The following is a 26,827-nucleotide window of genomic DNA, read 5'->3' on the forward strand; positions in this document are numbered from 1 at the left end:
CATGTTCTAGAGCTCTAGAAGATACTGGGATGGCGAGCCTGTTTAGCGTTGCCAGTGTGGCAAGGGGAATAGAAGTCTATCAGTGCAAGGAAAGACCCACACTTGGGTGGTTAAGGAAGAGCCATTTGCCTCGCAGGGAGTAGAGTCTAAGGCTTTGACAGTCTCTGGTGGCAGCGTCGGGAGGCAGAAGTAAGAGATGATGCTAATAAGCTCTGATCTTGCAGATGCAGAACAGGGAGCCAAGAACTGACTATGAAAGGCTTGGCCAAGTGGGGATCCAGCGCTGGCAGTTAGATTAAAGTGCGAGAGCTTCTCTTGTTCTCTTTTTTGCACCACCTCTTTCCTCCCTACAAAGAAACAGAGGCCTCTGGCACTCTTTTCCTAGTTCTGCTGAGGGTCTTTAGCTTCATGAGCAAAGGGAGATGGAAGTTTTCTTTCAAACCCACATCCCGGCAGGTCAGCTGGGAGCTCTTATACACATCCCAGGAAATGTAAAAATAGTAACATGCTCGGGGCACTTGAGGGGACGATGTTACAGAGCAGGGGTGGGCCCATTGTGTGGGCCTTCACGACAAGCATCTCGATCTAGGCTTTGGCTGTGAGGGAATATGTAAAATGCCAAATATTTAAATTGCCAAAGGTGATGCGCTACCTCTGTGCAGCCATGGGAAACAATTGTTGGAGGCTGGTGAAGTGGCGCCTGGAGAATTTTGAGCATTTTCTCTTCTCCGGAGCTGAACTCCTTCCCCCGTTTGACAGTTGCTGTGTACAGAGCAGGTTAGCCCACCGCCTTGGGTAAAGGAAAATCCAAACTGAGGGCCACAGAAGCATTATCCATCTGCAACTTGGGCAGAGCTCTTGCATATTAGTACAGAGCTCAACGAGCAGCAAGAGGGTTGTTTGCATTTAGCTTTTGTTTGCTGTGTTCCAAAAATTAAGGTGAAATCTGGCTTCATGATCCCTGAGGTCTAACTAATCCAGTAATGAACTGAGAGCTTGATAGGCGATGCTTCCACCCAATTCCCAGACTCTTTTGTTCCGGGAAGGTATTTTCTAAGCTGAAAATGGGGTGAATGTAATGGACCCCACTCAAGAAGGACAAATCTCATTGTAAAATCATCTATAAATGAATTGAGCTGGTGATGCCTTAAAATATTTCTCTGTTCCTAAAGTTATATTCAAGAGTCTTATTGTCAAGAAGACATGATAGGTTTATTAAATACCCTATAGAATAATGTGCTTGAAGCGCCTGCCTTATCTTATGCAATTTTTCTGTTTAATCTGAGTTGTATGTATGCTACTGCAGCTTCAAAACATCTGGGCACAGCAATTTTTTCCTTCCTGCACCTGCAAGGGTAAGTACACACATAAACAAAAAAGAAATTAAATCTTCTGCAGAGCTGGGGAAAAAAAGAACCCAACCAGCCATGAAGCTCAAGGGAGCAGTATGACAAGTGCTGAGCTGTAAACAAGCTTGAGAGGGATTTAATTCTTATGACAAGTGCCAGTGGTGGCATCTCACATGGACTCAGCATATGCACACATTTCAGAGAGGAGCCACCCAGGATTTAATGCAAATAGGAAAGAAGAAAAGAAAAGAGAAAGCTCTCAGCGCATCAGCTTCTCCTCATCTATAAATAGCCAAGCAAATCAGGATGAGCTAGTGTTGTAATTATCTTGATTTTCAGAATTTTTGCCACTCAGAAGAGATTTTTAGAGTCTCTTCCCTACTCTTTATAATTATAGCTGCTGTTCCAACCTCTGCCAAGGGTTGGTGGTTGCAATGCGCTGTTCGCCAGGTGGCTGCTCTGCAGCAGAGAAAATTACCAAGTTTCCTTGGTTGGTCTGGTTTTGTCACTTAGAATCCAAATCAAAACTTCAGAGGGCAGCCATTCATCATCTTGTGACAGCCACTTCTTCACTTTTGCTTGTAACTTCTAGACTCTGGCGCTGTGGGGCCCTCCTGCACTTGAGTAAATGATGTGACTGAGATACCAGAGAAGCTGTGTCCCATTTCGCACAGAATCACAGACACCTGTGTCAGGGGAGGGCTACAGACCAAGTCTGGTGATAGCCCAGACCCTGGGCCCTTTCCAAATGTGAAAGGCCATGTATCTTTATTCTCCTGGTGTGTTCAGGAACTAGAATGCAGGCTGGGAAAGGGGATCGTAGAGGGGAGAGTGGAGAGTGTCTCTTAAAAACAAACAGGTAGGATGCCAAGACCTTGATTTCAGCCTAGTGGGATCTTGAGCAAAGGATCCAATTTACCCACACCCAGACACCTAACCCATAGAAACCCATGCCTGGACTCCTAACTCGCAGAGAGAATAAATTTGTGTTGTTTTAAGCTGTCAAGTAAGTTTGTGGTAATTTATTATGCAGCAGTAGAAAACAAATCCAAGTATAAACTCAAAGCCCACCTCTTGATACCCTTGTAGCTATGGGAGCGCCATATTCTGTTGTGGGGAAGAGATGTCTCTCTTTATAAATTTTCTACTAAGAATGGATGGTCTGTTGACTGGATGGTATACTTGGCAAGAATCACATGGAAGTTCATAAGGATGGCTTGATCAACAGAAAGAGTAATTTAATTAATTAACCAATTCATTCATTTGAAAAATAGTTGAGCACCTACCACATGCCAGCAATGCTTCTAGGCCCTGTTTTATAGGATGGTGCTCACAATTTTTCCGATTTTCTTCTCTAGATGCTAACTCCACTCCTCTCTGTATCTTGGGAGGCTGAAGTTTATGGTTTTCCGTGTACTCTGGATTCAGTTAATGAAACAAATCAGCAGGAAGATGAAAGTGTAGAAAGAGAGTGAAGTCAGGAAACTTATTTCCCTGGGTTTTTCCCTAATGGGCTACTTTGAGTCAGTTGTACCCCTCCACTCTTGTTGGTGTCCCTCTTCTAAGCTTCTCTCTCTCAGAACAGCCACCTCTGGTTCCCCAGCCCCTGGCTGGTGTGAGCTCCCCACTGTTGCAAGCTTTGGCATACTGCACCCTCCCTGTCAGCGTACCTAAATCCTAGCCACACCTTTGTAAGCAATTCCCATATCAAACTCTCTTCATTTCTGTGATATTTGCTCTCTTTCCTACCAAGACCTTGGGGATACAGCACTAAGAATTCGTTCACTAAAACTCAGTATTTGGACCAGTGCATCAGGGGACATGGATGTCAGTCTCAGTTCATTCTCTACCTAACGACAGGAACATAGCCCCTCTGGAACACTGTTTCCTTATCTGTCCAATGAGAGGAGAGGTGTAAAGTATCTCTAAGGCTTCTATCGGCTCTTATAATCCATAAATCGGAAGGTGGGTTGTAAAACATGTGATGTTTGAGAAAACGTTAATTTCTTTATGACTTATCTGGACTTCCTCATATCTCAACCCATGTATCGTGTAAACAAATATACTTAGAGAAACTACGTTCAGGCCAGTCTAATGAAATACTAGAACTCCCCGTTAGATAATACTCACTCTCTCTAGAAAAAAATGCTCAGCCTGTTGAATTTCTTCATTTAGTCGTTAGTCCCTTTTCTACCTTCTCTCCGGGACAGTTTCTGGGTGTGTGGAGGGGAGAGGACTGGCTCATGTTATGTGACCTCATGCCTAAGGAAAGGAGTCCAGCTCCCTGGATTTGCTTGGTGTCCTCTGGCTCCTCTGACCTCCAAGTCACCACCCCTTGTTTGCCTCATTGCAGCCTGTCCTGCAGCCTTTCATAAGGTCTAGGGCAGAGGTTGGCAAGCTTTTCCCATAAAGGACCACATAGTAAATGCGTTAGGCTTTGTAGATTCTACAGTCTCTGCTGTAAGTACCCAACCCTGCAGCTCAAAAGCAGCCATAGGCAATATATAAATGACTAGGCATTTACTTTACTTACAAAATAGGCCACTGGGTTGGATTTGACCCATGGACCATAGTTTGCTGACCCCTGGTCTAGAGGCCCTGGACTGACTTGGCTTCCCTGAACTCTCAGTCACGTAGACCCTGCCTCCTGCATCCTTACCACCTGGGGAGCCCGACTGGCTCCACCTGGAACCCTGGCCTGAGGGGCCCACACCAAGTCTCTACTGTGAGGTCATCTCACCGATTCCGGAGTAAACCCTCAAGGCCCCCAACTCAGAACCAGGGCACAAGGGAACAGAGGCTCTAGTCTCTTCCTGCTGTACCCCTCCCTGCACTGTGTATGCCCCTCAGTTTAACTGGTGTTTCCAAAGATATCCTGTCTTAAAGTTTTGCCCCAAGAAGAGAGAAAAAATAAGAACTCTGAGTCCACTGTCTCTGGTTCCCTTCTTCTCACTATCCCTTAGAGTCAGAAGGGTCAGGGTTCTTATTCCTGACCTATGTTGTCGCTCTTACCACAGAACAGTATGCTTCCTGGTCTCGCTGCCTTTGTGGAAGGAGTATCTTCTCTGTGATATGACAAAATTCTTTGAGTTGGTGCTTCGATACTTAGTTCTTAATATGTTCAAGGGGAAATAAAGGAATTTTGAAAATCTTGCCTTGAGAACATAATGTTTTGGCACTAACACCTTTCTGCAAAATTCTATTTTAAATATTAAAAGTTGAGTCTTAACTCTTTCACTCTTTACATGCCTTTTGGAGCCACCGTTAGCAGTAAACACACAAATGCCTCTGGTGGAGGTGCAGGTCTGGGGGGAAGTCCTGTATTCGGGAAAGCAATTAAGAAAAGCACATTCATGTCTTTCCTAAATACTCCCCCCGTTACGGGTGAAAGGGAAGCAAAATGAGGCAGCTGTGTGAGATTCACCAGAAAAGCAGCTTCATTCCTAAACAGTTGTTTTATCTTTCATTTAGACCAGGATTGATCACTCGCTCTACGCAGCAGATGGGGCCCCAAATGACCCTGGGCTGCTGACTCTCCAATATACTCTCAAAAGACAAAGTTTCCAGCCCGAGGATATCAGAAACCCGTGCTGGTGACTCGGTGGCACTTTCTGGAAGAGAGGTATGGAGTGGAGGAGAGGATCTGTGCAGGTCTTAGGGTCTTACAGAACCGTGTTCCCACCTCCGCTTTTGCCCTTCTATTGCTATGAAATCATGGACTAGTGTTTCTGAGTCACATGTTTCTTATTTCTAGACTTTGCTTTATAATATGGGATATAAATACAACTGCCTAGAATAGGGCCTGATACATAACACATGCTCAATAAATGGACTTTGACAGCTAAAGCTATTATCAGCAGTTTAAATGACTTTAATGAAGTCATATTAACGGACAGTCACAACTCTGTTTTGTAAACTCGGTGTTCTTGTAAAGGATTTTCATTCAGTTGAATTCAACTTGTATTGAGTCGGGGGAAATGCCTACATAAATCTCTGCTACCTTTGACTCCTTCTTCACTCCTTCCCGGGGACCTCCAGAGGAGGAAAGCAGAGATAGTTTGGTTGGTACTGGATTTCGAGTACAATCTGTGATAAGAATTACATATAATTGTCCTAATTTTTTTTTTTGCCTTTTCATTTTTAAAATCATAATTTTTCACTAGGCAAAGAATAAACATACCAGCATAACACATCATTTTAATTGGCCAAACTGACATTTAGACCCTGTAGGTCAGGTCAAGAAAGGAGTGGCTTTCAGACGTATGTAAGCAATTCAGTGGTTGTAAAGGTTAGTTCCATTTGTCCATTTTGCAACAAACAGACAAGAAAAACTTGTCTCCCAACCCTGACCCCCATTTTTTGGCTTTATTCATAACACTGGGTAATGAATTGTTGAACGAGGTCAAATGATAAATAGGTGCAAGAACTGTTACATTTCCCACAACAAATACACACCAGAAAATAATTAGACATGGTACCAAGCTCTCTGATGCTGTCTTACTCTACTGATTCCTATTCTCTGTGGAGAAGCAGACTCAGCATTATTGCTTGAAGATTGTTTTATGGATTTTAGTTTTTCCATTCCCATGAGAGAGCTCAAATGGCCACAGCTGCTGGGCTTATCAAAGTGTAGCTGCAGACATCTGCACTGCGTTTCCTGGCGTTTTTGATATTCCCTGTGCTTATTTAAATGTAATGTGACTGACCTTTGGCCCAATCAGTTTAACTTTACAGTGAGCGTTTACTGGGGATAGTGGAGGTGGGGAAAAGAGTGAGTTTCATGACGGAAACTCAGGCGCAGAGGTAAAAAGGCTGTCATTGGGTTGACCCTTGGTCTACGAAAATGAGGGAGTAGACCAAAGAGAAGAAAAAAAATTATGCCTGCAAAGGCTGCCCAGGTAAGAATTCCATAATAAGAATGGAAGAACTGTGGAAAACAGGAAATAAATTTGAGAAATGGATAATATCTCCTTGGTCCATCCCATGCCCATTCTCTCTCCTTTGACATTTGGCTTTTCCTCTACTGCTTTCCGGGCTACACATGCCTGATCCAGGGGCCCTTTCCCTAACTTCCCCTTCCTTCCTGCCATTTCCTTAATCCTCATTAGTACTTCCTCTGCATCCCTGGCCCAGGTGATGGGATTGCTAACGCGATGGTCTGATGATGGGCATAAATATGTTGGCATCTGCGAGGCACTGTCTTTAACGTTTAAAATGAGGGTGTGGGTCATCTGGGACTACACTGACTATAGTGGAGAGAAAATCCATCATGGGAACAGAACAGTTGGGGAGATCACTGTGGGCAGGAAGCTTCACTGGAAGATCAGAGCCCCTCAGGTCACACCTGCTTAATCTAGCAATGAGCTAGCCCAGGACATGCATATCAGAATATCAGGTTTAAGTCTGATGAGGATGAAGTTGCACGACTGAGGGAAGATGGCAGGGTAGGAGGGCACAAAGGGGATGGCAACCACAGCAGCACCCACTAAGGGAAATCAAGAGGTCAGAGGTGCTGAGAAAGAGTAGCTCCTACTTGGATGCCTGCTGCTAATTATAGAGGAACAGAGATGGAATTCCACAAAAAGAAGGGGGAGACAGCAAGGTCACTGACAAGATGAAAGTTACCTACTTCTTTAGCTTCACAATCTTCCCTCTCTTGAAACTCCAGTCTCCATAACACTATACATTGATGTGTTTGCAAAACATCTTTAAGAGGTCCTCTGGGCATAAAGATAGATACTCATTAAAAATCTCTGCAAATTCCCATGACGGAGCATGTATGCATTCAATTAATAGTTATAGGAAGTCTGTGGCTGTTAGGCATGTTCTAAGGATGCCAAAATAAGACAGAATCATGTCCTCAAGGAGCTCATGATCTGATGCAGGAGAGAGAGATGTGAGCAAGTAACTACAGGGCTGTGTAATAAGTGTCCTGATAGGTGTATGTGTGGGGGAAGAGCAGGTGAAGGAGGAGAAAGGCCAAGGAAGGTGTTCACAGAGGAGGTTGTGCTGAACGGGTGGTAGTTTGCCTGCTGGACAAGTGGGGGAAAAGCATCCCAAGCAGTAAGAGTAGCTGGTGCAAAGGTCCAGAAGAATGAGTCTAGTGCCCCTTAGAGGGCAGAGGGATAGAAGTTCAATGAGGCTGAAGGGAGCAGGGGTCAGATGATGAAAAGTTCTGAATGTATTGCTAAGGAGTCTGGGTTTTATTTTGTAAGTGATGAGCAAGTTGAGGAATTCCTGACACCTTCCGACTATGAAGCAACAGATTCCTCCCAGGCCGGGTTAACAGTCTGCACCGCCCCTTCCTATGGGCTTGCTTCCCCTGAGGTGCCAAGAGCTGAGTTAGTCACGCACCCTCCAGTTCGTGGCACTCTGCTGACATGGGTCTGTGCACAGCCCCTCATTTATCTTGTTATGTTATATTTTAATTTTATTTCCTTCTTCCCTTCAGCCATGATCCCCACATCCACTCCTTCCTCCCCACAGAGGCCACCACTCTGGTGGATTTGCAGATGTCATCAGATATTTGTGTATCCTTGTAACTCATGCTGTACTCTTTTGTATGTATATGTGTTTTTTTAAATTGAAGTATAGTTGATTTACATTGCTGTGTTAGTTCCTAGTGTACAGCATAGTGATTCAGTTATACATACGTATGTATATATATTCTTTGTTATTGTAGGTTATTATAAGATATTGAATGTAGTTCCCTGTGCTATACAGTGGGAACTTGTTTTATTTTATATATAGTAATTTGTATCTGCTATTCAAAACTGCTAATTTATCCCTCCCCTCACCTTTGGTAACCATAAGTTTGTTTTCTCTGCCTGTGAGTCTCTTTCTATTTTGTAAATGAGTTTCTCTGTGTCATTTTTAAAGCTTCCACATGTAAGTGATACCATACGATATTTGTCTTTCTCTGGCTGATTTACTTCACTTAGTATGATCATCTCTAAGTCCATCCATGTTGCTGCAATGGCATTATTTCATTCTCTTGTATGACTGAGTAATACTTCATTGTATGTGTATACCACAACTTCTTTATCCATCCATCTGATGATGAACATTTAGGTTGCTTCCATGTCTTGGCTATTGTAAATAGTAATTCTATGAACATTTGAATTAGCGTTTTCCCCAGATACATATCCTGGAGTGGGATTGCTGGATCATGTGGTAAGTCTACTTTTAGTTTTTAAAGGAATCACCATATTGTTTTCCATAATGACTGCACCAAATTACATTCCCATCAACAGTGCAGGAAGGATCCCTTTTCTCCACACCCTCTCCAGCATTTATCGTTTGTGGACTTTTTAATGGTGGCCATTCTGACCCATGTGAGGTGATACTGCATTGTAGTTCGATTTGCATTTCTCTGATAATTAGTGATATTCAGCATCTTTTCTTGTGCCTATTGGCCATCTGCATGTGATATTTGGAGAAATGTCTATTTAGGTCATCTGTCCATTTTTTAATTGAGTTGTTTGGTTTTTTTTGTTATTGAGCTGTATAAGCCGTTTGTATATTCTGGAAATTAAGTGTTGTCAGGTGCATCGTTTACAAATATTTTCTCCCAGTCTGTAGGTTGTCTTTTCGTTTTGTTTATGATTTCCTTTGCTGTGCAAAAGTATGTAAGTTTGATTAGGTCCCATTTGTTTACTTTTGCTTTTATTTCTTTTGCCTTGGGAGACTGAACTAAAGAACTATCGCTATCATTTTAGTCAGAGAATGTTTTGCCTATGCTCTCTTCTAGGAGATTTATGGTGTCTTGTCTTCTGTTTAAATCTTTAAGCCATTATGAGTTTATTTTTGTGTGTGGTGTGAGGGAGGTTCTAACATCATTGGCATATGGCTGTCTGGTTTTCACAGCACCACTTGTTGAAGAGACTCTCTTCTCTCCATTGTATATTCTTGCCTCCTTTGTCAAAGGTTAATTGACTGTAGGTCTCTGGGTTTATTTCTGGGCTCTCCATTCTGTTCCATTGATCCATATGTCTGTTTTTGTGCCAATACCATACACTGTTTTGATTTTGTAGCTTTGTAGTATTGTCTGAAGTCTGGGAGGGTTATGCCTCCAGCATTGTTCTTTTTCCTAAGTATTGCTTTGGCAGTGCTGGGTCTTTGTGATTCCATATAAATTTTAGGATTATTTGTTTTGGTTCTCCGAAAAATGTCCTGGGTAATTTGATAGGGATTGCATTAACTCTGTAAGTTGTTTTGGGTTGTATAGCCATTTTAACAATATTAATTCTTCCAATCCAAGAGCATGGGATATCTTTCCATTTCTTTAAATCATCTTTAATCAATGTTTTGTAGTTTTCAGTATATAAGTCTTTCACCTCCTTGGTCTGGTTTATTCCTAAGTATTTTTTGATGCAATTTTAAAAGGAATTTGTTAAACTTTCCTTTTCTGATATTACATTGTTAGCGTAAAGAAATGCAGTGGATTTCTATATGTTAATCTTGTATTCTGCTACCTTATTGAATTCATTTATCAGTTCTAGTAGTTTTTGTGTGATTTTTAGGGTTTTCTATATATAGTATCATGTCATCTGCAAATAGTGACAATTTTACTTCTTTCCTTCCAATTTGGATCCCTTTTATTTCTTTCTTGTTTGATTGCTGTGGCAAGGACTTCCAATACTATGTTGAATAGAAATGGTGAGAGTGGGCATCCTTGTTCTGTTCCAGATTTTAGCAGGAAGGCTTCCAGCTTTTTACTGTTGAGTATTATGTTGGCTGTGGGTTTGTTATAAATAGCTTTTATTACGTTGAGATATGTTCCCTCTATACCCACTTTGGTAGGAGTTTTTATCGTGAATAGGTGTTGAATTTTATCAAATGCCGTTCTGCATCTATTGAGATGATCTTGTGGTTTTTGTCTTTTCTTTTGTTGATGTGGTGTGTCACATTGATTTATTTGCATATGTTGAACCATCCTTGTGATCCTAGGATAAATCCACTTGAACATAGTATATGTTCTTTCTTACATATTGTTGGATTTGGTTTCCTAACATTTTGTTGAGATTTTTACATCTATGTTCATCAAAGATATTGGCCTGTGATTTTCTTTTTTGGTAGTGCCTTTGTCTGGTTTTGGTACCACAGTGATGGTGGCTTCATAGAATGAATTTGGGAGTGTTCTGTCCCATTCAATATTTTGGAAGAGTTTGAGAAGAATTGGTGTAAGTTCTTTGTATGTTTGGTAGATTTCAGTTGTGAAGCCATCTGGTCCCAGGCTCAAACACAATCTGAAGAACAAAAGAAGGGGGAAAAATCTGCATTTTTTTACTTCCCTCCCTCACATTTTATGATTTAGCTTCTTTTACATCATGTTTTTTTCTATCACTGTTCATTGGAGTTATCATCACATTTCCAGTTGTGATTTTATCTTTTCTATTGATTCCTGCTTTTTCTCTATTTTGAGAAGACCTTTTAATATTTCTTTTAGTATAGGTTTAAGATGACTGTATTCTTTTAGTTTTTGCTCGTCTGAGAAATTCTTTATCTCTTCTTCTATTTTAATGAGAGTCTTGCTGGGTAGAGTATCCTTAGTTATAGTTTTTCCTCTTTCAGGACTTTGAATGTATCTTGCCACTCCCTTCTGGCCTGCAACATTTCTATTGAGAAATCAGCTGGATGCCTTATGGGGGTTCCCTTGTAGCTAACTCTGTTTTTCTCTTGCTGAGTTTAGAATCTTCTCTTTAACTTCTGCCATTTTAATTATGTACTGGTGTAGGTCTGTTTGAGTTTGGGAAGTTTTCAGCCATAATTTCTTCAAATACATTTTCAATTCCCATTTCTCTTTTTCCTCTTTCTGGGTTCCCTATTACACACAGATTGGCATGCTTTATGTTATCCCATAGGTGTCTTATATTGCTTTCATTTTTAAAAACTTGTCTTCCTGCCTGCTGTTCTGATTGGGTGATTTCCATTATTCTGTCTTCCAGATCACTTATTCATTCCTCTGCATTCTTTAGTTTGTTAATTTATTGCCTTTGTCTTGGCTTTTGTCTAAACAAATGAGTTTTCTAATTTTACTTGATTTCTCTTTATTGTTCCTAGTTCCTTGTTATAGTGATCTGCATTTCTGTTGATAGCCATTCTTGTTCCTTCAGTATTTTTTATTGTCTCCTTTTCAAACTTGAGATCTGGTAGATTGGAGAAGTCTGTTTCCTTGTTTGTTCTTTCAGGGTATTTCTCTTGTTCTTTTAATTGGGAGTTGTTTCTCTGCTTCTTCGTTTTACATATATTTCTCTGACTCTATGAATTTAGGAGTAACAGCCATCTTGAAGTACTGTTTTAGGAGTATTGTGGTCTTGAAGGGCTGTTTTTGTGTGGTTGCATCCCTGTGTAGACTACTCACACCTGATATTTTTGTTGTGAGGACTGTTTTCAGTATGGATGGCGGCCACGTCTTTCCTCCGTGTGTGCTGGTTGTTACCCCCTTGATAGGGGGTCTGACTGGTGTCGTGGTGTCAAGAACCTGCACTGGGTGTTAAGTGGGGTGTCCTCTTTAGTCAGTGGTTGTCTGTCTGCGTATGTGCTTTTAATTTCACACAAACAATATTGTGTTGTAACGTTTTTTGCATTCAACATTGTGTTTTTAAATTTATCCCGTGGCTCTATGTATACCTGAATTATTGCCTCCTACTCCTGCGTAATATCCCACAGAATCTATTCACATTTTCTGATCCTTTCCCCTAAAGTTCGACAAGAAGTTCACTGCCCTCTAGAACAAACAATAAACATTCTCAATAAACATCCTCTCATATGTCCCCTTATTGAACTGGGTAGGAATTTCTTTAGGGTATATAATCAACCCTGAGGGTGCAGGTATGAGCTGTATGAATCTTTGGTTTACCTGTTACTGGCAGATGGCTCTCCAGAACAGCTATACTGTTTACACTCCCAATAAATTAAACACGAGACTACCATGTCCCTTCATCATTGCCAACATATCATTTTCTGACTTTGTCATTTTGACCAAACTCAAGTATGTCAAGAGGCACTCATTTTAACATAGTTTTTTCTCTGACTGCTATGGTTGAACATCTCTTCAATGACCTGGTAACTGTTCAGATTTCCCTGCATGTTAAATGCTCATTTATAGTCTTTCCCTGATTTTCTGCTGGGTTTCCTTTCTTTTTCTTATTTATTTGCAAGTGTACCTGTGAATTTAGGTATTAATACATTGGCTTCTTTAATCATTGCAATTATTTTTTCATAGTGTCACCTGTTAATTTTTATCTATAATGTTCTTCATCCAACAGAAATACTCAATTTTGATAAAGTCAAAACCATCAGGTTTTCTTTTCCTTAGCTTATGACATATACTATTTAGGCCTTATCCGAAGAAGTTCTCTTCAGTCCCCAAGTGGACAAAAACACTCTTTTACATTTTCCTCTTTTGGTTATATAGTTTTAATATTTTATACTTAGCACTCTTTGACCTGAAGTTCACTTTTGTGTATGGTGTAAAGAAGGGATCTAGATTTGTTTTTCTCCAAATAGTGAGAAATTATCCCAACTCCAAGTACTAAAGAATCAATTTATTCCCACCAATATGAGATGTCACCTTTTTCATTTATTTTTCTTCAAACAAAAAAAGATTTTATTTATTTTTAAACTTTTTTTTATTAAGTTAACCTTTTTTATTAAGTACCCATACATCTGTGGGTCTATTTTCGAGGGCTCTGTTTTCTTCCATTGTTCTATTTGTCTATCTCTATAGCATTAGCACAATGCTTTCTTAAAAATGATATCTCTTGTTTCTAATGGGGTAAATATCCCCCAACCCCATCCTTCTTTTTCAAAATTGATGATGTTATCTGTGGATTTGTACTCTTCTATATAAATTTTGGAATGTTTGGAAAGGTCCTCAGAAATTGCTGCTGAAATTTAAATTAGGATTCCTTTGCATTTATGGGTTAATTGGGGGGACAACTGATGTTTTTAAAACAAGTAAGTCATTTCATCCATTAACATGAAAAATCTCTACATTTATTGAGTCTTTTTTATACCCTTTAAAGTTTTAGATTTTTCTCTATCCAAGTTTTATGCATGCTTTATTATTTTATTCCTAGATATTATATAGCTTTTTTGTTGTTGTGAATAGTGTCATTTTTTAAATTATATTTTCTCTTTAATTTTTGTTAGTGTAATGAAACCACTAGCTCTCTTATTCTGACAGGTTGTTGACTTTGAGGGTTTTCGAAGTAGGGAATCATGCTGTCAGCAAAAAATGACACAATAAAGTCTCTTCCTTCTCCGTACTTTTACTGCTTGCTTCTTTCTCTGTGTTATGGCACTGGCCCAGACTTCCAAAATTATAATGAACAATAATAGTGACAGTGGTTTTCTTGCCTACTTCCTGATTTTAAAATGGGTACATTTAGTGTTACTGTAGTGAGTAGGAGGTTTGCTGCAGGTAGCAATACAGTGCCTTTAACAAGTTCCAGAGGGTATAGCTGAAGGCAAGCCCTCAAATTCTAGCAGGCGCATGCAGCAGCAATGGCATGAGTATTTTAGGGGCTATAAATGAGAGTTTATATTTAAACATTACAAATAGTTGTTTACTTTTTCTAAATGCTTTTTAGACTTCTATGAGATAGTTGTATGTTTTTTTTTTTCCTTTCTAGTTCATTAATGTGATTTACATGGACAGATTTTCCGTTATAAAACCATTCTTCATTCCCAGGATAAATCCTGTTTTATTATGGTATATTATTTTAAAAAATACTGCTGGTTTCCATTAGCTTTTCTTTTTTAGGATTTTATATCCATTTTTATATATGAAATGGATATGATTTTCTTTTACTACCATCATTTTGTTTTGGAATCCAGGTTACACTGACTTCATAAAGTGAGTTGACTGACTTTCTCTCTTTTTCTACTTCCTGTAACAACCTGCATATGGTAGAATTATATATTTCTACAAAATGTGGTAGACTTTACTTCTAAAACAGTCTTGAGCTAGGGGATCTTTATCCTTTTTATGGAAAGGTGAATTCTTAACTTATTTTTCCAATTTCACTAGTGGTTTTAATCTATTCAAATTTTAAATTTCATCTTATGTCAATTTTTGGCATTCATAGACTTTTACAGACATTTGTTCATTTTATCTAGGTTTTCAAAATATATTGGTATATGTATATATGTGAGTATAATTTTAAATTTCTAATTTCTTTCTGTATTTTGCTTATTTGCAGTTTATCTCTCATACTTTTTCCCCCTTTAATTCTTGCCAGAAGCTGGTCTGTTTCACTGATCTTATTTAAAAAAAAAAATCAGGTCTTTAGCTAAATTTCTCTGTTTTTGGTGTTGCTGTTGTTCCGTATTTTATTGATTTTCATCTTATATTTATTATTTCCTTCCTTCATATTTCTTTGGGCTTTCTCTGTTGTTCATTTTCCAACTTCCTGATGTAAGCACTCAACTTATTAGTTTAAAATATTTCTTGTTTTCTGATAAATACGAGTTTATTATATCTATAAATTTCCTTCTAAGTAGTGATTTAGTGGGTCCTACAAATTTCGACTGGTATATTTTTTTTTTTTCCAGAAGAGAACTTTAATCTAATTTACATACTTCTAGGTACATCGATAACCAAAATGTGGCCACTGAAAAAAGTTAAAAGGTCAGTCAGCTCCTGGTTTCTAGCTGGCCCAGGATTGCAAAATGAAAAGATCCATGTTCCTTACTCTCTATGCAAAACGCGTTTTTAAAAAAGTGAAAGGTCTAGGGAGCTATACATAGAAAGCAACAATGAAAAGAAGCCCCCGAGGCTCTGGAGGAGCTTTGACATGGCAGGAGGCAGCTGTCAGCTCTGAGCTCTTCCCAGCTAGGAAGGCCCCTCTTGGGGCGCCGGCCAACAAGGATTTCTGTGGCATTGTGGGCTCAGTGGGGCGCTCCCAGGCCCTGGTAGCGGGTGGCATGACGTGGTCGTTGCTCGACTCAGGAACTGGAGGGCTGGGGCAGATTCCCGGGTCTCACGAGGTGCGTGCGCGTGCGTGTGTGAGAGGATATTCACAAGGGCAGGAGGGTACCTTGGGGCTTTGCAAATGGCCACAGATGGCGAACATAGGCCTGCCTGGCTGCTAGACATGGGAGAGCGCTGGCCTTCCTCCACTGTGAACAGATCCGCTGCCACCAGATACCTGGCTGCTGCCTCTGCTGAACCCGGTGGGCTGAAGAAAGATGCCCTATGTGGCCCCAGAGTCCTCGGGCTAGTGAAAGGGCGGCTAGCTGGCTTCAGGTGCCCCGGCTGTAGTGTGCCTGGCCCCTGAAGGGTGCCGGTTTGAGGTTTTGGCTTGCTCCTTTGGAAACGGAAAAGAAAGAGGGAGGAGAGAGAGAGGAGGAAACTGAGGAGGAAGAGGAGCTAGAGGTGGCACAAGAGGGGATCCGGAATGCTTTTGTGTTAGGGTGCCCCTGCCTGCGTTGTCTGTGCCTGTGGGGCCTGGGGCTCCTCAGGTGGAGGGTACGCTTTGGGGAAATTCGTCTCTAGGATGTGCCGCTGTAAGTGCCGCACCCAGTCCTCCTGGATGGAGAGGGGCCCCTGGAATTCCACCTCTCAGAGCCTGCACTTGAGTGTGTAGATGTTGCCAGCGTACTTGACGAGTGATGCCTTGGGGGCCGGGGCACCAGGGAGGGGATGGGCCGGACCCGGGGCGGGGGTTGCCGCACCTCCTGCAGCTTCTGCTGTAGGTCATGGGCCTCCTCACCGCCCCGGGCCCGCAGAGGGGTCTGGAGGGCGGGCTTGCGGGCGCTCATACTTGATGTTCTGCCGCTGGTGCTCCTCAGCCTTCATAGTGCGTGGTGGGCTGGCTGCCGGAGGCTGCTCATCACTGTCAGCTGCCCGGCCAGCCTCGGGCCTTGGCTCACCCCAGCACTGCGGCCCACCATGGCCGGGCCCCCGGGTGCCAGCCCCAGGGGCGGCCGCTTGTCGCCATAGCGGCCATGGCCGGCACTGCGAAACTCCTCGGTGAAGGGACGGCAGCCCCGGTGTAGCTGCGGTAGGCGCCCGCCTTCTGGCGCCGGTGCTTGATGCCCTCACTCAGTGTGTCGGTGGGCGAGCGGTTGGCGCACCACTCGGTCACGCCCATCTGCCGCAGGTGCGAGCGTGCGTGGCTCCACAGGCCCTTTCGGCTCTCGAAGAACTTGCAGCGGATGTCACGGGCTGGCTCTGGGCCTGAGGTGAGGTTCAGGGGCCCCTCGTCCTCAGACTGGGGCCACTGTGCTTTTGGGGAAGCAGGCCGGGGGCTCAGGGGTAGCTGGGGGCTCTTGTTCTAAGGATTCTTGTGGGTAGGGGTGCCCACCGGGGCCAGTGATGCCTTCTGGAGGAGTGGGGAGCTGGGCGGGTGGGCAAGGCCCTTGGTTGAGAAGCCGGGAGGAGACTTGATGGCCTTGCTGACAGCAGGGGCACCGAGGGGCTTGGCCAGGGCGAGCAGGCCGGGTCTGGGGGCCCCAGCGACCACTTCCTTCGGTGAGCTGGACTTCTCAGTCAGGCTCGGGGGCAGCCCAAGGGGTGTGTCGGGCAGGCCCTTCTGCTTCACAAGCCCGTGGAGGAGGTGGATGGGAGTGCCGCTGCTCTCCGACTCCCAGCTGCCGCAGGTCGGGGCGCGCGTGGCTGGACAGGCCCTTGCGGTCTCAAAGCAGGCACCGCAGATGTCGCAGGTGGTCAGGCTCTGGGCCTTGAGGTCCGGCAGCTCCTGCTTGCTGCCATGAGGAACCTCTGCAACCACTTGGCTGCTCAGCCGATTGGCCACCTGCTCCAGGGGTCCAGGGACAATTAGGGTCTTCTTGGGGAGCAGGGGTGGATGGGGAGCCCAAGTCCGTGGCCACCATTGCGTTTTCCTGAGAACCCAGGCCCGGCGCGAGCCCAGGCTCAGGCCCCGGCTCCCACTCGGCCTTGGGCCGGTCCTGCGGCGGCGGTGGCAGCGTTGGGAGAGCAGCGGGGCCGGGGCTCGAGGGGCCGGGCCGGGGCGCCTCCCAGCACGCGGCCCCGCCGCCGCCTTGCTCTACGCATTTGTCCTTGACTGGTTCATTTTTAATACTCTAAGTTTCCTCTTTAACCAAAGGGTTTTGGTACATATTTTTTACTTTCCAGTCATGTACATTTAAAATTTTCTTTCCTTGTTACTAATTTCTTATTTTATTATATACGTATCATTTGATTCTTTGGAATTTATTGTGGTTTCCTCTGTGTGTGATTACACAGTTGATTTGTATTAATGTTTCATATGTACTTGAAAAGAAGTATGTTCTCTCTTAAAGACAATAGACTAAATTTCTTAATTTTGTTCAAATCTTCTTTATATTTGATTTTTATAAAAATCTGAAGAAAAGTTGGCCATTGGGACTTCAAATTTCCTAATCCAGAATTGAGTGAGTGTCAGTGAAACAAGATTGGACATGAGTTGGGTGATGGGGCAGGGAATTTTTTTTCACCCTCTGTATCTAATTTGAATGTAATATGCTGATAATTTATTCTAATAGAGACATGTATTTTATTTATAGTTGTAAGAAGAGTGGAGAAGAAAGGAAGGAAATGGATAAGGTTTGGCTGAATGCCTCCTCACAGTGGATGTAGAATTAAAGTTGCTCCAATTTAGGCCCTGTGGATGGATGGCTTATAACCTGGAGAAAGGTAATGTTTGTATGTATGTGTGAGTGTGTGTGTGTGTGTGCGTGTGTACCTGTCGTGAATTGGATCACTTGGACATCAAACTGCTTAGCTTTGGGACATCTTGGATGGGTGGGGAGAGGGGGAATACAGAGAAGAGAGAACACTTTGCTATCACCTCCAAACTGCTGCTTCCTGGACAAAACAAGGAAGCTCTATGCTGTGGTTGACAGGAATAGGTAATTACATTGGAACCACTTTTTTTTTTTTCATAGTTCTTGCTTTGTGTGAACAAATCTCAAAATTAAGATATGTAAACAGGAGTTATACATTAATGGGGTCACCGGGCCTGAGACTAAATTTTTTTATGCATATGAGTTCCCCTGGGCTTCTCAGAAATATTTTGGGAAGTGGACTTTGTAAAAGCCTGGATAATCAATCAGGAGAAGAGCTCAGGGCCATTGGATTTTGTCCATTAAATGTTAAAATGACTTAATTTGTACTCACAGATGGTGATACACTAATTTTTGTATGTGTGTGTCTCTGTGTGTGTATTACTGGAATATGTGTATTTGCAAAAATATAGTATATATCGCTAGCATGTATATAATTTATTTTTCACAAGCAGCATACAGCTTTGTTAACCTGTGTCATTCATTCAACATGTCATTGATGTAGTATAATAGTCAATAAAAATATTACTTGCAATCCACAGTTGGAAAGAATGAATACATTTGAAAATTTGAGGTATTCACCCACTCCTGGCTTGTCTGATCAGGCCCAATTTACTTAGTAAGGAAGTATCCAAACATCTAAGTATGCAAATGTATAAAGCCAAATGAGACATCATTTAATTCCTTTATTGCCTTACAGTGAAAGAGAGCAAATGAGTGAGTTGATGGCTTTATGCCAATTATTTTTACTGCGATTTCTTTTATGCTAAGGTATAGCTGAAGGCAAGCCCTCAAATTCTAACATGCACATGCGGCAGCAATGGCATGAGTATTTTAGGGCCTATAATAGTCTTTTCATGGGTTATGGTTGGAAATAAAAAATTTAAGTTGCAATTGCCTGGCAAGTGTCAAAAACGACTGGGGCTAAATGTAAGAGTGTGTGTATGGGGGGAGGGTATAGCTCAAGTGGTAGAGCACATGCTTAGGGTGCATGAGGTCCTGGGTTCATATCCCCAGTACCTCCTCTAAAGATAAATAAACCTAATTACCTCCCCCCAGCCAAAATAAAATAATTGAATAATACAATAATAAATACTTTTTTAAATTAAGAGGAATAGTGTGTGGGGCCTCAATCCCAGACTTGTTTCTAAAAGACCCAAGTCCTGGGTGCTCAGGGCCCTCCATAATGCTGCCCTCGGTTAACCTTGTACCACTCACCCCACTTAAGGCAACTCCACCCCTCCTTCCAGTCACACAGACTTACCTCAAAGGACATGCATCTTCTCATTCAGGAAATATGGCCTAAGGACTCTCCAAATATCAAAACTAGCAAACCTGCAGTTCAAGAGTGGCATAACCAAGAATCTCAAATGGACTGAGGCTGACTGGCTGAGTTGGAGAGCAGTGGGCTCACAAGGCTTGTGTCATGATCCCCCACGCGACAGCTACCTTTCCTCTACTTTCCCAACAGACTGCACTCTTAAACTTACCTGGTCCTCCTGCAGACTGCTTCTGTTGGTCGGAACAGTGACCACAGCAGGGACCATGTAAAAACATCCTCCCTGTCCCAGTGACAGCTTGTTGGGAACATCCATTCACATTGAAAAGGAGGCATTATCAATCTTGAGGAGAACTAACCAATCAGAGCGTTTAACCTATTCGTGTAATGGTAGTTTTCCCTGTTCCAGGAAAAAATAAAGTACAATATTTCTGTGTTTAAAATGCATCAAGAATTAATGAACCTCCTCTTTTTCTTACTCAAGGCACACCACTGCTTAAAACCACAAAATGCTGACCTAGTCAGTGGTTCCAGAACCTGGGGGTTCAGCACTGTGTATTAAAGACTCATCCTCATAATAAATTACTATTTTAATGGTAGTCCTGGTGACATATGGTGAATGGAAAACACTTTCTGTAGATTAAGCAACATAGTTCCCATTAATGATTTACTGTATTTGAGAACTTCAAGAGATTTAACTAACTGTTCATTTGGTGTAGTGTCTGTTGAATTATTTAAAACATCTCCTTACTGCTTTAACTTTGAATCTGCATTAGAAAGTATAATGCCAATTAAGATTCTTCTTTTGCTTCAAATGCTCTAAGAATAAATCCAGGCTAAATCCCAACCACAAATACATTTCTCTCTTTACTTAGGCAAAACAAATAAACAATACACAAAAATTTGCAAAAGGAGAAAGCCAGAAAATTAGGAAATAACGAAGGTAAGAAAAATTAAAGTCTAACGCATAGCTCCTTGGAAGGGCTGAAGACACATGGTTCAGAATTCTATGTTTAGGTAGGATATGCAATGTATACATTTGATTGCTACAAATTCCACCATCTCCAGAATTATATAATGTAAAATATAAATATAAGTACTAACACTTATACAAACCCAGAAATTAAAGATATTGGCTCAATTAGCTGATCTGTATTTTATTTACTGTGATAATCAAAAGTGAAAATCAGATGGAAGGCCTAATTTTGGCTGACCGTGTTTTATTTTTGTTTATTTTTGCAAAGCTGAGTGTTTTTCTTGCTCCCTCTCTTACATGCCCCCACCACTTTCTTATCATTGTATGAAGCTTAGCTATTAACATTAAGCCTACATCAGATAAGTGTCTTAAAGTAGATTGACTTCTACCCTGAACACCTGCCTCTTGCTGCCTCATGTCCCTTCCTCTGCATTCAAGCACTCTGCTTAAGGAAACTCTTCCATAAAGGAGTTCTCAACTAATCTCATCGAGTTCCAGGCATTCTGATCACCCTGTTATTTTTTTTAATGGAGGTACTGGGGATAGAACCCAGGACTTTGTGCATGTTAAGCATGCATTCTACCACTGCACTATTACCCACCTCCCATTACTCTATTAGGACTGTCCCCTGTATCCTTGTACAAGCCAACTCTCCTAAAATAGTTTGCCCAGAATTGTTTTGAGTTTCTGTTGTGTTGCTGCACATTTTCCTTGGATACATCTCAGTGGACTGGTACACTGTCTTCCTCACAATTACTGCTCACAAAGTGTTCGAAGTGTTCGTGCTGGGCAACTGAAAGCTTAGAATATCAATTTGAACCAGAGTGCCATCTACTGGTAGGAAGGCTACAATACCGCAGCATGTCTGCATCCTGCCCCGTGAACATATTAACGTACACACACACACACACACACACACACACACACACACACACACACACCCCAGTTCTCACAGTTCAATGAAAGAATAAGGAAGACGCTATATGAATCAAAATTCTGCTCCCACCTTTAGTAAGATCTACGTATTCAAAAAGAAATGACAACGAAATAAGATCCCTATTTAGATCCTCTAAATGAAACTGTCATCTTCAAAAGATGGGTGTGAATTTTAGACTATGTCCTCTGGCTGTTTTGTAACTTCATTCTATTCATTGGGGAAAAATCATATATTAAATGAGAAACTGAAGCAATATACAGTAAAATGTCTGAATGCCATTAAGTTCCTGTGGACATGGCCCTGTTTAATGAGGAAGACTAGTTTTCATTTTTGTTTTATTCCAAGAATGTAGGCCTTCTATAAGGTGAGTCATCCCTACAGGACTGACTGTATCTTTGAGTCATGAGCTCTGAACGAGCATGATTTCTCATCACACAGTGGAGGACTACATACAAGAACAATATGAAACATATTTAGTCTTTGTTTATCAGACTAACATTTTAGCCTATTAAATAATTTCTCAAATCGTTTATTAAAGCCTCAGTCTTCCTACTCACTATAAAGTAAATCACATGGTGGGTAAATTTAAATTGCACAGAAGTGGGTCTGTAAATTAAGAGAAAACTTTTCTTTCCTGGCACAGAGGCTGACTTAGATAGTGTGGGGTCATTAGTGACCAAACAGATGCCCCCATCTATAACCCAGAGACAGCACTCAGCTGTACAGAGAACCTTTTGTTTCCTACAGAGAGGTGAACTCAAAAACTTGTCACTGATTTTTGCACCCTCTTAATCTTCCTGTTTATTCTGTGCTTCATTAAAGTCAATCTCCACAGGGCAGACTGTCATCCGAGCCCGGCCTGTCCTGCTGTCTGCTCTCTCCAGAGAGCATCCTTCATCCTGATAAACGGGCCTGTGAGCTGAGCACGTGACTGAGCTCCTTAAAGTAAATAGATTACAGAGAGCTGTTCCTTCCACACTCGCTCAACAGAATTCGATAAGCAGGATCACTGACGTGGGCTTCACGGTGGAGACAATGCTTTCCTGAAAGATGGGGTTTCAGATTTACTGTTGTAAAATGAGATAGAGCATATTTATCTTTATCACTGTGTCATACCATACCTTTAAGGCTGCATTAGCTAATGTCATTCATCTGCCAAGTGTCTCCCTCAGGATTCAGCATCATTATAGGATGTCTGCTGCGTGCCAGGCTCTGCGCTAGGCACTGGAGACCTAAAGATACCCATAGGGAGGGGCAGTGATGGCCGTTGTGGGAAACAGAGTGGAATTCTGTGAAGCCATAAAGCATGGCACCATGACAACGCCAGCCTGTGTTCTGAGCTTAGTGTGTGCCTGTTTGTTGGACTTACAGACCATGTTATCTCAGAGCAACTGTTAAATCTGCATGAAAAAGCAACACTGGGGCCCAAGACTGGTTTCTAGGCAGCTCTGCTCCTGCCCTGACTCATCTTGACAGATAAGGCAGCAAGCCTACCCCTGAGGGCGTGCCACTTGCCATCCTACCCAGGAAACCAGACACAGACCAGACTCTGGAGAAGGAAATTGTTGTCTCTCGGTGGAAGGGCAGTGGTCTAGGGGCATCTTGGATGCCTGAGCTGAGGACAGTTGTGTTCATGTGGCCACCAGCTGAGCATCCGAATCACTCCCCAATACCTGGACAGTGGGAACTGTGCAAAAGATACCCCATGTCTCGGGGCAAGGGTAAAGGTATGGGAAGCCCCACAAGACGCTGGGAACGTCCCTCCTGGATGGTCAGGGTAAGGTCTCTGTGAAGAGTGTTATAGCAAAGCTCACTTGTACTGAGCTGAAAAGTAGGATGACTCCCAGCCACCCCACCCTGGTTTTCCCAAGGTCTGAGTAACAGAAACCCAAGAAAGGTCCTGATGATTGGACCTTCTTAACAATGACTGCAGCTTCTGCTTGGGAGGCCTGAAGATCAACAAGAAGACCAGGGAGATGGTGTCCTGTTCTGCCAGGGGCTGCTCTGGTCCCCTGACTTGCCTCTGGTTTCCCCGGTGAACCAGCAGCAGTGAAGAGCCCTCATGGGCAAGGCACCAAGGGCAAGGCTGCGACATCTGTGGGGCTGGCGACCTGTACAGATGCCCTCACCATCAACTAATTCTCTCCCTTTTAGCTCTCCATGCCCTCACTGGACCATATGCATCTCTCTCTCTCCTGTTGAGCTCTTACGATGTGCAATTTAACGTCTTATTATATTCAGCCTCATAATCTACTTGTTCCTTGTACATTTGAGTTACCACGACAAAATCACACTCGTATCTTTCACGTCTCTGAAATGAGAGAGACAGTATCAGGCATGCAGCAAGTGTCGAATATTTAATCTAATTGGGAATCAGAACATAAGAGCTTTGAGAAACATTCATATAGCTTCCTCTTTTCCCAGAATGGCACACAGATCCAGGGAACTGCCGCTGTGGTCATTCCACAGGTGTCTAATGAAACTTTCAAGTCACTGTGCTGGGCACTGTGCAGGAGACCGAGGCACCCGAGAGATTGCTCCAGGTCTCATGGACCTCTCAGAGGCATGGAAAGCAGGACATGTTCCCCAGTCAGCAAAGGAGAAAACCCATGGGGAAGGTAAAAATAAGTCTGAGGGGTCCCAGGTGAGGGAGATGCTGGATCAGATGATGGTCAGCTGAAGGACTCAGGGTGGTTCTGTGGGGAAGGGGCACTGGCACTCCATGTGGAAGGATCTGCTCTGTGGGAGCGGGGGAAGAGCCTTCCGTGTGAATGCATGTGGCCTTCGCCAAGCTTCACTTCCGACTCAGAAGCAGCACAGGAGTCAGCTAGGATGACTGTGACTGGGGCGCCCAACCACGCTGAGCCTCCTGAGGGTTTGCTGCTGGAAGACACTTCTGTCCAGCAGAGTCAGAGCTCAGAGCACCTCCTGATGTGGGCGGCCCAGCACCTCATGCACAAGAAGGGCTGTCTCTCTCCTCTTGTGTCTCACTTTAACTCCCCTCCCTTCCCTCCCTCCACACCTCGCCAAGTGCAGGAAGCTTGTGGTCCAACTTGCCTTTGGCAGCTGAGATGGGCTCTGGCTGTCTGGGGTGGGTCCCAGACCGGCAGGCTAGACCAAGGCCCCGCTGGGCCCCTCCTGTCTGCGCACGTGTGGTGAGCATTTCTGCTCTCTGCCTGGGGCCTGGCCCTGGTTATCTTGGGGTTCATACTGTGCCCCCAGAGATGGAGCAGAGCGTTGCCCCCTCCACTCCCCGTTCTGCCTGTGCCCTGCCTCAGGTGGCCTCAGAGCTCAGGCAAGAACTCAGGCCTCAGGCAAGGCAGGAAGCTTCTGAGCTCTCTCCCCAGAGGCCCCCAAGGCCCCCACCTGCCCCCTCACCTTGCCTTCAGGCTGGCTCTGTACCCCCCAACACTACCACTCCCACACCTCCATCCCCTCATCCCCCACCTACACAGAAGGGTCACTTTCCTGACCTCCCTGGGACTCAATTCTGTTCTTCCCCACCCATAGGATTAGCAGCTTCGGCCTTACTGGTGCTTCTGTTGGCCCAGCTCACCCTCACTGGGCATGTCCAGGGGCCAAAACAAGCTCCTCTCCCCATCTTCTTGCTTTCTCTTGTCCCCCTTTCCTTATTCCCTTTGGACTTAGGGGGACCAGGGAAAACATCCGGATGCCAGGACAGCAGCATGGGGCAGGGAGAACAGAGAGATGCTGGTGATGGGCTTGCTTCTTCACAGCCCGCACGCACAATTTCCTCTCCATTCTTCCCTCTAGGTCTGGGTCCTCAGCCTCCTGCCTTCGACTTAACGGCAAGCTGGAGACGGCCACAGCAAGAGGAGTTCTGAAAGTAGCATCTGGATGAAAGGGTGCCTCCTGGGCACTCCAGTGGCTGGTGAGGCCCTCCCCTCCTGCTGCCCTCTGATTGTTTAGGTTTCTGTCTGGTGGCACAGCGGGGTGGGCAGTGTGAGAAGACCCTACAAGCCAGGGTACTCTAGGGTGTCCTCCCTCTTGGCCCTGAGGTCCCTTGTCCCTTAAGCCTGAGCAAGCTTTAAGTCACTACTGCCTTAGAGGTATGCTATCCTTTTTATCTTTTATTTTTCAAGCTACTCTATCCCAAAATTTAGTGTAAGTAAGCATTTGTATATGGTGAAAATATACGATCCAGCACTACTCCTTTGGTAGATGTGATTTGACACTGTTTAATGTCACCCTGTTTGAGGTAAGGTAGTGCATCAGGGCTGCACCCAATTTCCTTTTTCCACCTTCCAACTACTCCTCACTCTTCTCACCTGCAGGTGGATGGGGGCATCGGTCTCTGCATCTGTCCATCCACCAGGCAGGCCCTGGCAGTGCTGATGGTGGCCAGACTGAACTCACATTGCAGCCCCAGAACTTCCAGGTACTTTTAAACATGCCTTGCTTAGGGCTGTCTGTGGACTCGGACTGAATGAAAAGGCTAGAGGGGTGGCCTCTTTGCAGCAGTCCGCCCCGCAGGCCTCGTATTTAAACGTGTAAGCAGCAACCTTTGGACTCCTGACCCTGGGAACCCGTGGTCACAGACCACCCCAGCTTCAGGCCAGTCTGAGTGAGCAGGGAGGTCACTGCGTAGGGTCTCGCCTGATCCTTCTTTACTTCCACCCCCAAATCCCAGTAGCTGACAGTTAAGATTTAGGAGATAGTCTCAGACAAAGTTGACATAGATGTGCAGACATTGAGAACTTTATACTTACTCCCTCAAAAGAGGTTTAACAGCAGTGAAAACTGAAAATAGACTCAAAATAATTTTCATTTTAGAAATTATCTTAAGCAAATGTTTTAGAATCTCTGAACCCAAGGCTGACTGAGCTGGGAAGCTTTCTCTCCAGACTGCAGGCCATGGCTCCCTCTAGTGTTGCTGACTCTGCCTTTGCTTCAGGCTTAAAATGCCCAGAACTCTTTATATGAAGATTCAAAGCCAGGTTCAACGAACTTCTCTTTCTCCTAACTTTCCATAGCGACTCTTGACCACTGACATCTCCTCCTTCTCCTCCCTCCATGATCTCCTTTGTTTTTTCCTGTTGCTCACAGCTAATATTTTATTATTATCTGTTTATAGGAGAATTGTTTCATGTTTATTGTCTTTATCCACCCCCTCTTAACAACTGTGTCTTTTACTTGGAAATGAGAAAAACACGATCTCAAGCATGCAATAAATGTCTAATACTTTCTTTAAATTTGAGAATCAGAAAATTAGAGTCAGTAGGAAAGCTAATATAGCTTCTTTCTTGCACAAAATGGGAAACAAATCCAGGGAATTGCTGCTGTGGTCATTCCACAGGTGTCTAAGGAAACTTTCAAGTCACCGTGCTGGGCACTGGGTGGGAGACAGAGGTGCCCGAGAGAGGGACCCAGGTCTCATGGACCTCTCAGTGAGGCATGGAAAACAGGACATGTGCCCCAGTCAGCAAAGCTGGGAAAGCACAAGGTAGGGGAAAATGTTTCAGGGGTCTCAG

The 26,827-nt window shown here is 43.5% G+C and overlaps 1 protein-coding gene and 1 pseudogene across 1 annotated transcript in view; one reads left to right on the forward strand and one right to left on the reverse strand.

Annotated features, from left to right (window-relative positions):
- The first annotated feature begins 4,645 nt into the window (after nucleotides 1-4,645).
- The window catches only part of MNS1 (meiosis specific nuclear structural 1), a 216,791-nt gene continuing 194,609 nt past the window's right edge, over nucleotides 4,646-26,827 (forward strand). The window contains exons 1-5 of the mRNA XM_032481122.1: nucleotides 4,646-4,971; nucleotides 17,865-17,994; nucleotides 23,760-23,953; nucleotides 25,110-25,227; nucleotides 25,631-25,734. The gene's annotated coding sequence lies outside the window, so the exon portion shown is untranslated. The remainder of the gene's footprint in view (nucleotides 4,972-17,864; nucleotides 17,995-23,759; nucleotides 23,954-25,109; nucleotides 25,228-25,630; nucleotides 25,735-26,827) is intronic.
- On the reverse strand, nucleotides 15,181-17,664 carry LOC116664036 (annotated as a pseudogene).

The sequence above is a fragment of the Camelus ferus genome, chromosome 6, assembly GCF_009834535.1.
Source record: "Camelus ferus isolate YT-003-E chromosome 6, BCGSAC_Cfer_1.0, whole genome shotgun sequence".
NCBI classification, from domain to species: Eukaryota; Metazoa; Chordata; class Mammalia; order Artiodactyla; family Camelidae; genus Camelus; species Camelus ferus.